At 39.7% G+C, this 13,024-nt stretch overlaps 1 long non-coding RNA gene across 1 annotated transcript in view; it reads right to left on the bottom strand.

Annotated features, from left to right (window-relative positions):
- LOC137468634 (uncharacterized) overlaps positions 1–13,024 on the bottom strand; it is a 22,957-nt gene extending 9,933 nt beyond the window's left edge. Inside the window, exons 1-2 of the long non-coding RNA XR_010996073.1 lie at positions 12,908–13,024; positions 1,735–1,913 (exon numbers count right to left, since the gene is read on the bottom strand). This is a non-coding gene — a long non-coding RNA (uncharacterized lncRNA). The remainder of the gene's footprint in view (positions 1–1,734; positions 1,914–12,907) is intronic.

Below are 13,024 nucleotides of genomic sequence, written 5' to 3'. Positions count from 1 at the left end.
GAGGGTTTTCACAGCTTCAGAGGTCAAAGCCATGACTTATCTCACCCAGTGCTACTTCTATCCCTGCTTTGAATGAGTGATTGGACCAGGGACCCCCAGAAGCTGCTTCTGACCATTACACCTGCAACTCCATAATCTCATTAATTCCTGTGATACACTTCCAGCAATTATAGCCTTGTTTATATAATTGTCCTCAGACATAATGAAGTCAATATTGGATATAGAACCAACTATCCATAGATTACATCACTGCAGTCTTTCCTATAAATAACCAGGTGTTATCAATACATTCCACTGCCAGCATGTGCAACAGTTCTGAAATCACAAATACTTGATGTTAACACCATTTTTATTAGGTGAAGCCAATATTTTTAAAAATAAATTACAGAGAAAACAGAAGTTGCATACCTAAGCCTACTGTATTTAAATATGCTGCCAAACACTATCCCATGGTCATTTCTGTAGATGACTCAATGTTCTTCCAGAAAAAGAACCCTTCAAGATTATAATTTTATGCCAGTGTATTAAAGAACAAGCAATATGAAAGATATTTTTACTTAGCTTGCATGCAAGGACTCCCTCAAAATTGAAAAGGCAGCAGACTGTTTCCTACAATACACTATTTAGAACATGAAAACTTTAAAATGTTACTCTGAAGCAATACACAGGGATGCCTTACATTTAAGGACTGACTGATTTTCGACTCCAGTTTTTTTCCCCAGAAGATCTCATTTTTGTTTCCTCCCAGTACTGAATACAGCTTATCAAAACATCATAAACTAAATACTGGACAGCATGACCCAAACTATTTTTCAGTCACCCTACAAGTGCAGGGCCTCTGTAATAATGAAAATTAAACCATTTACAGTAAACAAACGGTTTAGAAGTAACTCAGGAGTAGAGGGATGAGTTCCTACAACTCATTCCCACAACAGTGCAGTTTAAGCAACAATTCAATGCAACCAACAATATAGTTTGGTGCAGGGGAAACCTACATCATTACCTGATATTAAAATCCAGGGGTTTGGGTACTTCTGGTGCAGCAAATCTGAAATTCCCACACTGTCACCAAGTTTCAAACTAACAATGAGAGCTACTCAATTTTATCAAGATTAGTAGCTAAAATGAACTCTCTTCTTTGCATTGACTGATGCTTTTCATACCTTTTGGTTAACTAACTAAAGCAGTCCTCTAAAAAAAACACAAACCCCAACCCTCTGCCCACATTAGTGGGTAGTGTACTGCAGCGGGAGGAGATCTGCAAAACCACAGGTTGTGCTGAAGACAATATTTAAACTACATGTACCCCAGGGTATCTCACTTCAGAACAGGTTCTAATCCTGCCTAAGGTCTAAATATCCATAAACCAAACCCATCGGTGAAGTCTAGAAGCACATGCTTCAATTCTGATTCTTCCAAAACATGACTTGCGTGTTCAGCAGAATCAGCAGCAAAGAATGCCAGTACCCAGCCTACAGTGACAGGCATTCTGGGGACAACAACACACAGTTGTTCTCAAGTTAATCTTGAAGCAATTTTTATTAGCTCTGCAAAATACAGAGTAATTCAAGAATATAACAACTGCATGCAGCTGAATTTTGTGTCATACCTCAAACAGAAAACAACTGCGCAACAAGAACATCATTTAATGCAACTTAGTATTGCTTTATAATTATCTTACTGAGAGAGGCTGTTGCACAATGACTGTTCCAAAACCATGAAAAGAATACTCACACCACAGAGCCCAACTACTGGTACAGTTTCAGGATGGTTTAAACTGAACATGGCAAAAGCGCTGTGACAGAAGGGTAGTCATGTTCTTTGTCTTTCAGCGGAGGGATTCCGACTTCCTCTACCACTGCAGGACATTTTGGATTTCATGATGCAATTTTCTTGGACAACCACTATATTAGCTACAAAATAATCCTGGAAAAAAACAGAGGAAAAAATATAAATTTTCTGCAATAGCAGGTAGATGATTTCAATCACAGGAGAGCAGTTCAATCCTCAACACTGACAGGAAGGTACTGCATGGGCCAGGACTGCTTGTTTTGGTGACACTGCAGTGCTAAACCAAGACAGTTGATTTGTTTAACCACAACAGAACCTTCCCTTTCCCCAGCTCCCTACAAAGACAATAATACTTAAGACATTTGGTATCAACATTTTGAGTAGGGAACAGCAATGTGATCAAGATGCAGATCTCAGAGAAAGAGTAAACAACGAAAAATTAATTTGGCAAAACCAGACTTCCTTAAAGGTAGTATTAACTTTGCAACCATTCAGATGCAGCTTTAATACTTCCCTGCTTTGCAAGTGGAACCTGACATTTGAAAAACAAAAAAATCAACGAAGGAACATCAGGTTGCTTTTCACTCTCCGCATCGAAGTTCACCCCCACTACAAGTCTGAACACTGTCCTTCAGCCTCTTTTGTTAACACTGCACATTAACATGGAGCTCTTCCCACAGGCTTCTGTGCCAAACAGAGTCAGCAGACTCCACCTTCATGGAAATCAGCTGAGCAATTCCACAGCAATCACTTTTCCTAAATGCTGGAAGGAGTCCCAAGTTTGTTTTCTGTTCCCAATGCCCCACTTGCCAGTACTTGGTACAGTGCAGGTTAGTCCCGAAAGCACCCAGCCCCTGGGGAGGCCAAGGCAAACCAAAAGAACACAAGAATAAACAAAAACCTTTCCAAGTAGTCTGAAGCGTCTTAAAGCACCTTAGGCAAAAATTCCCTTGAAGACTTTGCTGGTATAACACGTTGCTGAATACAAATATTCCCAAAAAATATCTGTGAAAACCTCCACCCAAGGATGTGGTTCTAACCTCCTTCACTGACTGGAAATGACGCACGTGCTGCTGACACACGAGCATCAGCTATTTCATTAGGTCAAGGGTACAGCTCTGCAGAATTAGCATGAGTGATGCAAGCCAAGCCCAAGAGTAGAGCTCCCACACAAAAATGTCATTAAAACTGGACTTTCTGCAATAAAGATTTTATTTTATGTGTAAGAGTCTGAAATAATGCTCATTAAACCTAGGCATCAACCATAACAAATCAGCCAAAAAAAATTAAAGCTGCCCCGTGCATATGAAAAATATTTACAAAAATAGAAAAATAAAGAAACATATGGCTCTTCATAGGAATCCTGCCATACTCAGTTCATGAACCAGACAATGTCCCCTGGAAGAGGTTTGAAGTGCAAGGATGCAATAGTCCTTAAGACTTACTTCACCTGTTGAAAGAGCTAAGACCATATTAGCTCAACAGAAATGCTGTAAAAATAAAGAAAAAATCCTCTGAGCAATTAATTCCATTAAAAAAAAAAAATCAATTTTATGTGCAGTTTGTAACTTTCTTTCAACGTGGAGCATTCAAATATAGCTGGTTCTAGAGCAAAAAGCATCAGCAGCAGCATTTCTAGAACAAGTAGGTTTTGTGAAAATTGCTAAAAGTTCACTTGTACAATGGGACCCACAAATGCACACTTAAGGAAATGCTGCAAACACAAGCTTCCAGCCATTTGTGTACAATAAACTCAAGCACCAAAACTCACCACTCTTGCACTAAGCCATAGTCAGCTGCCTTAGGCTCCACTTAAATGCAAGAAACAGAGATCACAGTTGGCAAAATCTGTCAAGCTCTGTACACAAGTAAAAGCCAGTATTTAATCTTGCAAACACCAACTTAACTAAAATATTACTTAAAAGTACAACACCTCAAACAGATTATATTTTACAATTTAAACCAGTAGCTTGAAATACAGGAAACACCACAGAGTTATCAATAGCTTGTACACCACAATGCTTCAGCCTCCAATGATGTGCAAGTCCCATCTGTGCAAAGATTAACCAGACAGCTAAAATAACTTGATTCTACAGAGGGAAATAAATGACTGAAGCAAACAGCCACATAGGTCAAGTTACTAGCAGATTACAAACTGTCTAAACTATTAAGAAATATATTTGTAGTGTACCAGTAAACTGACAGAAAACTAGTAGTCACTTAATTGAAAGCAGTCAATGTAAGAAAAAGTTACCCCTTCTCCTGCCCCCCCCAAAAAAAAAATTATTAACAGGCTTTGAAAATTAGAGCAAAGGTTTTGTTTTACTAGGATGTCTGATACTCTCAGGAGAAATTTAAAAGTAGTATTACACATTACAGCAATTCAAGCTTTGCAAATAAAGGTCTTGTTCTTAATTTCTATAGAAGCAAGAAGTCAGGTATTATTAATTACAACAAGAATGAACATCATACTGAAGTTTGTGTTGTGTAAGAAAGAGCAACAAACAGACTTCTCCCTGATCTTGCAATATGCAACTTCACATTAACATACAGAATCACAGCTTCCATCAGTTTGTTAGAACCAAGGAATGTTTAAGTACACAGGTTCATTACACTTAGATGAGATTTTACTGCTTCTAGTTAATATTTGGCATAACCTGACTCTTAACTGAAACATCAGCTTAGAGGACCCTGATCTAACTAGTGTGTTTATCAAGACAAGTCATTCAGTCACCATATTCAAAGCAAAAAACTCATCATAAAATTTTAATTAGGTTTCTGAACTCAAAGCAGTCATGCAAGCTGAAACCAAATGAAGAATGCAAGACCAAACAATCATGCCTAATCACATAATATCTGAGGATATCAACTACTACATTTATTTTGTAATTAATACTATTAAAAGCATTGGATCAGATGTGACATCTCTTTTTTCATGTTAGAGTAATCAAAAAAAGAAAGGGAGTCAAAATGGACAGATGAGTAGTTTAAGAAAATATCACAGATTTCCTTGTTAAAGAATCTGTCTTGTATCACAGCTGAGTCAAGTCTGAACACTGCAAGTTCTGTTCAGCTAGAGATATGCACACTAATCTTCATAAAGCCCAAGAAGTCACCTTCACCTTCCTTAGCTTGAAATACTTCCTTGAAATACTCCCTTGATATATTAAGAACAAATGAGAGGCAGGTTGCAGAAAAACTGGCTGCCCTGATACTAGAACATTCCCAGTATTCCAGTGACCTGAAAGTACCTGATCCTGTCAGCAGACAGCTTAGTTATCCCACTGCAAAGGGCTGTGTGAAATTTGCCCTTGACCTACAGGGAGATCCAAGGGCTATGCTCACAGAACCACCACCAAGAAAAACATTCCTGAACACTGCCTTTGTTGTACTGGGATAAAGTATACACCTGTCAAACTAATATTAAAAATTAGTTAGCTGTAGTACTTCTTATCTTAACCTAATTTGATAGGAAAAAATGTGTTTACTTATCCTTCTACAAGTGAGTGAAATATTGATTGTTCTTAAGTTAAAGTTTTACTGGGTAAGTTTACTGAACAATAATTTAAGATAAGCAAAACACCAAAAGAAGCAGACTAGGGAGAAGATGAGAAAGAATATTTATTTACAAGCATGATCTGTATATAATCAGATGATTTAGTTAAAGTTTATCAGCAGGGCTAAAAATACATCACGAGATCTCTATAAAATGCTCAAGATACTCTCAGAAAACATGGAGTTAACAAAACACACTACACTAATCATATGAGCATATTGCAAGCATGTTCTTTAAAGTACTGATGCGTATCAAACATGGACCAGTCAGCCAGCAAAATGAATACAGACAGAATGGAAAAGCAACTCTTTCAACACAAAGCTGCCCACCTCCAGACAGATCCCTAGTGAGGATGAGGCAAAAGAAAGGAAGATGTGATGGAAAACTGAGTAATTTCAATTTTGAATACTTAAAGCTAACACTAATGAGACACTATTACTGTCTTGTCAGGCGCAACAGCAGAGATCTGCTTTAGAACTCTAGGTAAGAACAACCAGATTTGTCACCATGTGTTAAACTAGAACACAATTTTCCTTCTGTTCTGCTTTTACCCTTTTGTTGCCCATTTCAGTCTTATTAAATAAGTCTGCCTTAAGTCTGCCTATTTTATTCGCCTGCTACTGAGGATACAGGTAAAGGAGACAGTTTGGTGAAGGCTAAAAAACCTGCTCTGTGCCAGCAGCCCCAAGAAGTACCCTGAGAGAGGTGCTTTGGAAGCTCATGCGCTGAGGAATATTTTCTGCCAAGCTGCAGAGGGTCAGCAGGGCATCTTCTGTTGCCAAAGAGCACTTTCCAGAAGCTACAAATCTGAGCCTTTCCTGGGAGTTATCAACAGTACACAACACAGCTCCCCACTCACCCAAAACTGCAAACTCACGCTGTGATTTCTGCATGTGAAAGTCCCCATGAGAGGCAGAGCACGGTCACTCAGAGCGGTGAACAGAGCTGTTTGGACAACACACAGACACCAGCTCAGCCTTCGGAACACTGGGAAACACTGAACATCTGCAGCCCTGCATTTGGCTGAACCCTGCTGTATCTGCAGAGAGAACAATGAAGTGCATGAATAAAGCACTCTGAGGCTCAGCTGGCAGTTTGATTTATTATACTCACGTTAAGCCTCCAATGTTCATTCTCTGCATAGCTCAGATACAGCAAAGGATTTGGTTTGGACTAACTTACTTTATTTCTATATTCTTAACATAAAATGCCCGTGTTCTTACAAATTTCACTAATACCACTTTGATATCTAACATGTTGATTCAGTGTGAAACATCAGAATTAAACAGCCTTTTAGCTTCCTCATTCCCACAGGACTCACCATGCCCTCAGACACGAAACAATCTTATCTAGGGCGCTTCTTGTGAATATTTTAATAATTTCCCCTTTATCTTTCTAACCTTCACTTCTGCAGAAATACAGACCACATTTGCTCTACCTTCTTGTGCTGTTAAGACTCTTTACCTCTGTTGTTCAGACTGAGGCATTCTAAAACAGTGTACCAGGAGCAAACTGGTACTACTAAAGGATAACTGTAGGCATGCAAAATTGTCTATACTAAATACATTTTAAACTGAAAGGTGTGTTGTGATCCTTATGTTCAAATGCCAGCTCAGACAATGCCTCTTTTGTGAAGTAGGGTATTCTCCAGTTAGACCAGTTCACTACTCTTCTAGCCTACGGAATTTCCTGAGAAAGAAAAAAACAGGAACATTTTGAAACAAATACAAACAGAAACAAGTTACTACTGATCAACTGGATCTCAACACACTCTCTTCCATATGTATACCTTATTATTATTATAAATTGATATTATAACCTTTTTCAAGTAAGAATTAGAAAGGAAGGAAGGCTTTTTTTGTTCTATTTCTGGATTTATCTTTTTTCTATAATCCTTAGCATTGCACAAGAGGTTACAGGATCAATCATTCACCAGTGCAGCCATCCCTCCTGCTCTTCTTTCCATTCCATGCTCCAACAGGGCATCCAACCAACAATCTGGAAAAGACCACTGAGCCAGGCAATGAACACTCAGGCCAGACAGCTACCCAAAGAGTTCTCCAATAAATTAGATAAAGAAAGTTATGTACACAATTTACCACAAATAAGTCTTACTATCCTCCAGACCTTTTCAGAAAAATAAACAAATCTATCATCCCACAGGTTTGGGCACTAAGATTTTAAATCATTTTAATATTATTCCATGTCATGCATGCCAAAGGTAGATCTGAATAAACTTGCAAATGGAATTGGTAACAAATTGAACAGATTTTTTTAATGTTTTCCAGTCCAGATAGTTCTGAAAGCACTAACTTCTCCCTCATCCCAGAAGAACCCTGACTCTGGTGGGCATGCCTTCACCCTCATATATACTTCTAGCTTGAAGATGTTTACCTCTCTGGAGTATGGAACACTGATCATAACATAAAAAATCCCCAGCACGTTCACCAAACCCAAAATGCAGCAGCATGCAACCAGCATACTGACAGTCTATTCAGCCTGTTCTCAATCTGATTATTCACGTGTTCTGTACTGACTGCCATCTGCCCACTCCTCCTCCTGTCTGTATCTGACACAGACTTTGTGCCATCTCATCAGCCTTTTTTTTTTTTTTTATTTGGCACTTCTCTGCACATTTCATTCAGGACACTGCTACACAGAGGGAATAAACTTCATTGTAAGATTGTTTCCTGGAGCTCCCCAGGCATTACATTTCAAATCAACTCAAATTCAGAAAAGGTTTTGCCATGTGACATTCAAAAAAGCCATATATACTTATCTTTTGCTTTAAAAATATTTATATATATATAAAAAATATCAATGCAGATAAATTATACATATTAAATATATGTATAAATATATTTACATACATATTTAAGACAGAAGATAGATTCAAGATGAAGTCAGCCACTACTCACACTCATTTTTTCCCCATTTAAACTGCAATTTGAGCACTAATCACCAGAAGATACGTATCAGAGTAAGCAGACAGGTATTTTTATTTTAGGCAGACAATCTACTGCTTCATAGGACTTGACAGTTGTCTCTATTAACTCCATGGCTATTGAAGCCAAATCTTATCATGAACTGAAAAGGACACTGGGATTAATTACGTAGCTCCAATCTGGCCCTTTTATTAGTATCAGGAATGTTCATTCCCCAAGTTGTACATGACAGTCACTTAAAACTCCATCTGGCTTTTATGATTTACACCAGGAACTTCCGTGCTAAGAGTTCATGAATGTATTAACTGCACTTAGTGTTTTGGGATTTTTCCCCCCTCTCTTAAAGAAAAAAAGTTCACAACAAATTGCTGAAGTATGAATAAATCTGCAAATGCCTGTTAGCACTCAGAAATTTAGGATGAAACAATGAAAGAAAAATTCTCTCCTTCTTTACACAAGGCTTGTTTGAAAAATGTGGAGAAAAATAAATGCAAAAGATCCTTCTCTTTACTCTCTCTGTTGCTGACCTTTAGACCTGACACCCACTGCATCCGGTGGGAAATTTTTTTCCAAGAGCCAGCCTTCTTGTAAATATTTTAGCAGATTTAAGCATCCAGACCACATTTTATTTGCCCACATCTACTAAAAAAGCTACCGATTCATGACAACATATATGTGGGCTTTCATATTTACGTAAGTATCTGTCACACAATAAAATATAATAAACAGAATCCTGAATGTGCCATGTGAAAGTACTTTTGAAGCTTGGGGTTTTTTGTGGGTGGTTTTTTTTTTTTACAGTATTTATTCTTACAGCTGCTACAAGTCTCTAAAATACAATTTCACTGCTGCCTATTCTCCTGTATATGGTTTTAAAACAGATTTGCATATCCTCCATAAATAAAAAAAACATTAGGAAAAGTCCATGCATCCCTATCTTTGGTCAATAAAAGTAATACAGATAACTCAATTTCCTTCTCAGAATATAATTTCAAATTTCTCTTAGATGTTTTGCCAATAAATGTCCTTCAACTTGCAAGAACAGCTTACTTAAAGGAATCTGTTCAGCTTTTCAGTGTCTGAGGACTGCACCTGTTCCTTTTTAGATTACCAGTCCCCTTGTCAAGTCCAGCATTCCTCTTGTTTCTCCCCTACAACGAGAAACTGTTTTGTGCAATATGGGGCAAGTCACTCTGGAAAGTCACAGGAAAGATTTCTGTTACTTCCACAGGGAACATCAGCATTCCTTTCCAGGTGCATTTCTCCAGGTCAACCCTTCTTCCCTCTGTAGGTGGTTCCCCTACAGAGCTATAAATTTTAGAGTCTTGTACATGGCTGTGCCAGATAAGTGCTCATAAGGAAACTTTCCAGCTGCTCCAAACAAACTGTGGAGTCAGACAAGGACAACCACATTCACCAAGACAGGTAATCAGGAATTTGGCTCCCTCACACTACAGCACTAACAAAAGAAACTGAAGTATGAAACATTAGACACTGTTCAAAGAAGGTGCTCCATTTACTTAGAAATAGATTATGCACATTGCTTTACTGCAGGGTTTTATGCCAGCAAGTTTCAGCTAGATTTAGCAAGCAAGAAAAACAGAAGAAATGTTTGGGTTTAGTGCTTATAATGGAGGGTTTGTTTCAATTTCACCCATCAAGTGGCAATACTTTCATTACAATTAAATGCTAACTGCAAGGACAAGTTTGAAGGATCAGTACCTGAAGACAAAATTCCTCCCAAAGACCTTTTAACAAAAGTGTGCAGTGACAGTGTAATAAAAGCCTTTATTTTCCAGTCTTAGTATTATCGAGGCTTCTGTTGACACTGAAGTCCTTTGGGTTTTATGGCTGTTTTATCACCAGTCATCAAAACTGCATTAGTGGTCCATCTACATATGATACAGATCAAGGCTTCAGTTCAGTGAAACCTGTCACATGACTTCACAGTGGTTACAGCTCTATTACCAAAAGGAGCAGGGGACAAACTGTGTCTCACTTCAAGTTATTCCTCAGATGTCTCCTAGGACACTGTTATGCTCCTGGCTCATAGGAAACTTGCATGCAGACATTTGAGACAAGCAGCAGCTCTCAACCCCTCCTGTAAGATAACGCCAGTGAATTATCATGCATGAGAACAGCAGGACAGGATGTACAGTGTGAGCTTACATAAGACAAGGCACTGCTGGGAAGCAGCACAAGTGAACAGCATAAATGGCTCAGAAAATGCTGATGTCACTCGTGTACATTCAGCCTGCGCTGGCCAAGTTTCTCTGAACTCAACATTGGCCTTTCTGGCTGTTTGTAAAACCTTGCAGTCTGCTCTGCTATAGCCAGATCTTGAAATGGAACTTGTTTTTAAAAACCTGTGTTTCTTCCTAATTATGGTTTCCTTTAAGATGAGCAAGAATCTAAAGAAAAACAGAAAACGTAATGGAGAACTGGAAAAAGCATGTAATTGTGTAAACAAACATTTGCTCCTAATACTTACTGAGAAAATAGTTCAAGCACAACTTACCCGTTTTAAAACATGACCTCTGCAAACCTGCTAAGGTCAATGAGACTTACAGTAGTTACTCAGTGAGCCCTGCTTGCATAAATTAAAGATGCCTAAGGGTAGCTATGAAACCAGGTATTTGATTTTTCCAGGGCACCTACATATTAAGAATTAACAATGAATTGCCATTCTACCAGAGCAGCTTTCAGGTTCATTAAAAAAAGAGAAAAAACACAAAACCCAAACCAAATCCAACTGGGTTGCGCTTACCTCCTCTTCAACACAAAAGCTTTCCTATTTAATGTTAATCTGATTATGGAAGTTTCATATTAAATCGAGTAGGTAAGTGAGACACTATATATTGAATTACTTTCAAAAAATCCCCAATGTATGAGGCAAACATTGCTTCTTCCTGGTGTATCCTTATACAATATATTAAAAAATTAGAAAAAAGATGAGTAATCTAGCTGCACAAGTCAGTATTAAGCAAAACTGTAAAGGGAGAACTTATTTCACTCAGGTCAGGATTTGCAGCAGCAAGTCCCAGCTCTGTGCTTGGCTGCTTCCATTTGTTATTGCAGTGGCTGCACTTCAGGCAGTGTGTGAACCATGACAGTCAAGTCCTTCAGCTTCAGAACTCCTGTATTTAGCTTTTTACCTATGAAATATAGGAAACATTCTGATTTTCCACAGAGAACATCCTATAAGGTGAGGGGAAAAATATTGTTCCTTAAACTAACATTGCCTTTTATTACAGGTACAATGAACTTACTGTCACTCCCTTTAGTATTTCCTTTCAAAAACACCATATACTTCAGAGATGTCAACTATCAGGGACAATCTGCTACATTAGAAATTCACAGGGTTTCCTTAGCAATGGAAGAGGACACCACACAGCTTTGTTCCAAACAGAAGTGGAAAAAAAGCCATCCTTAAAGTATTTGCAGTGTGAAATAGCAGCTCTTCGAAAGCACACACTACATCAAAATATGAAACATAAGATGACCACCGTGCAAATCATGCATTATCACAGGTTATTAAATGTCTTTTAAGCAAGCTCTTATTTCCACCCAAGTGTGGCAACTGCAGTTCACATCCTGCCTAGAGCCTTTCTGCTTCTGTGATAGAAATAGCATCACTATCTACCCTTTATTACTACAGCTGATAAGCATTTTACAGTCATCAGTAAGTTTATCCAGAAAACATGTTTGGAAAGCACCGCTATTCCCAATTCATAAGCAATGAGAGGACTGACTGGTGCAGAAAAACTGAACCAAGGTCACAGAGTAAGTCTGTGGTAAAGTAAGAAACTTCACCTGGTTTTTGCCTTCCTGCAACTAATACTTTCTATTAATGAGTCATTGCTGCTCATTTAAATTATTCTTTCAGCAGGAAGAAACAACAGACTGCCTGTGGCATTCAAACTCTTCATGCTAACAGCAGCTCTGCTCCAGGGTTTGCTAAAAAAAAAAAATCACACCCAAGGGCCTTGTTCTGTACTGTCACAGAATCCTGCTTGTACACTGGGCTGCTGTGGAGGAAAAAAGAATATACATATATATATATATATATATATATATATATATATATATATATATATATATATTATTAGACAGCTTGCCTCGTTTGTGAGCCAGCTCTTTCCCTAGAGAAACAAAACGCAGTCCTTGAATAGTTTTACTCCCTCACGCCACAGACCACCGGGCAAGGGCAAAGTGCAGGGAGGGAGGGACAGTCAACTGGGAGACAAGTTATGCAAAGCTGGGGGCCGGGGCGGGGAGCAGCGCTCCCTAAGGCCCACAGGGAAAAAAAGAAAAGAACCAAAAACCCCAGCTTCTGCTGGCGGGTCACGGCGGTCACAGTGCCGGGGTCAGAGCCCCGGGGGCTCCGCGGGGGAAGGACCCCGGCACGGGGGGAACACCGGGAGGGCGCGGGGCTCCCGTCCGACCCCGCACAGCGCAGGGAGCCCTCTCCCAGCTCCCCCACCGCCGGGGAGGGCCGGCCGCGACCCCACACCCCGGCGTCCTCCGACAGGCGGTCACCGACCCAGCCCCGGCACTCTGCTCACCGCCTGTCCCCCGCCCCAAGCTCGGCCCCGGAGCGCCGCTCCTGCCGTACCTGTGCGGGGAGGCGGCGGGGACCGAGGGGCTGTGCCGCCCGGCTGGCGGGTCCCGCGGAGCTTCCCGGAGCGGCCGTGGCCGGCCGTGCCCCGCTGCTGCCGCGGCCCCGCCGCGC

The sequence above is a fragment of the Anomalospiza imberbis genome, chromosome 1 (genome assembly GCF_031753505.1).
Source record: "Anomalospiza imberbis isolate Cuckoo-Finch-1a 21T00152 chromosome 1, ASM3175350v1, whole genome shotgun sequence".
NCBI lineage: Eukaryota > Metazoa > Chordata > Aves > Passeriformes > Viduidae > Anomalospiza > Anomalospiza imberbis.
The sequence above is the reverse complement of the archived record's forward strand: the minus strand, read 5'-3'. Positions and strand labels throughout refer to the sequence as shown.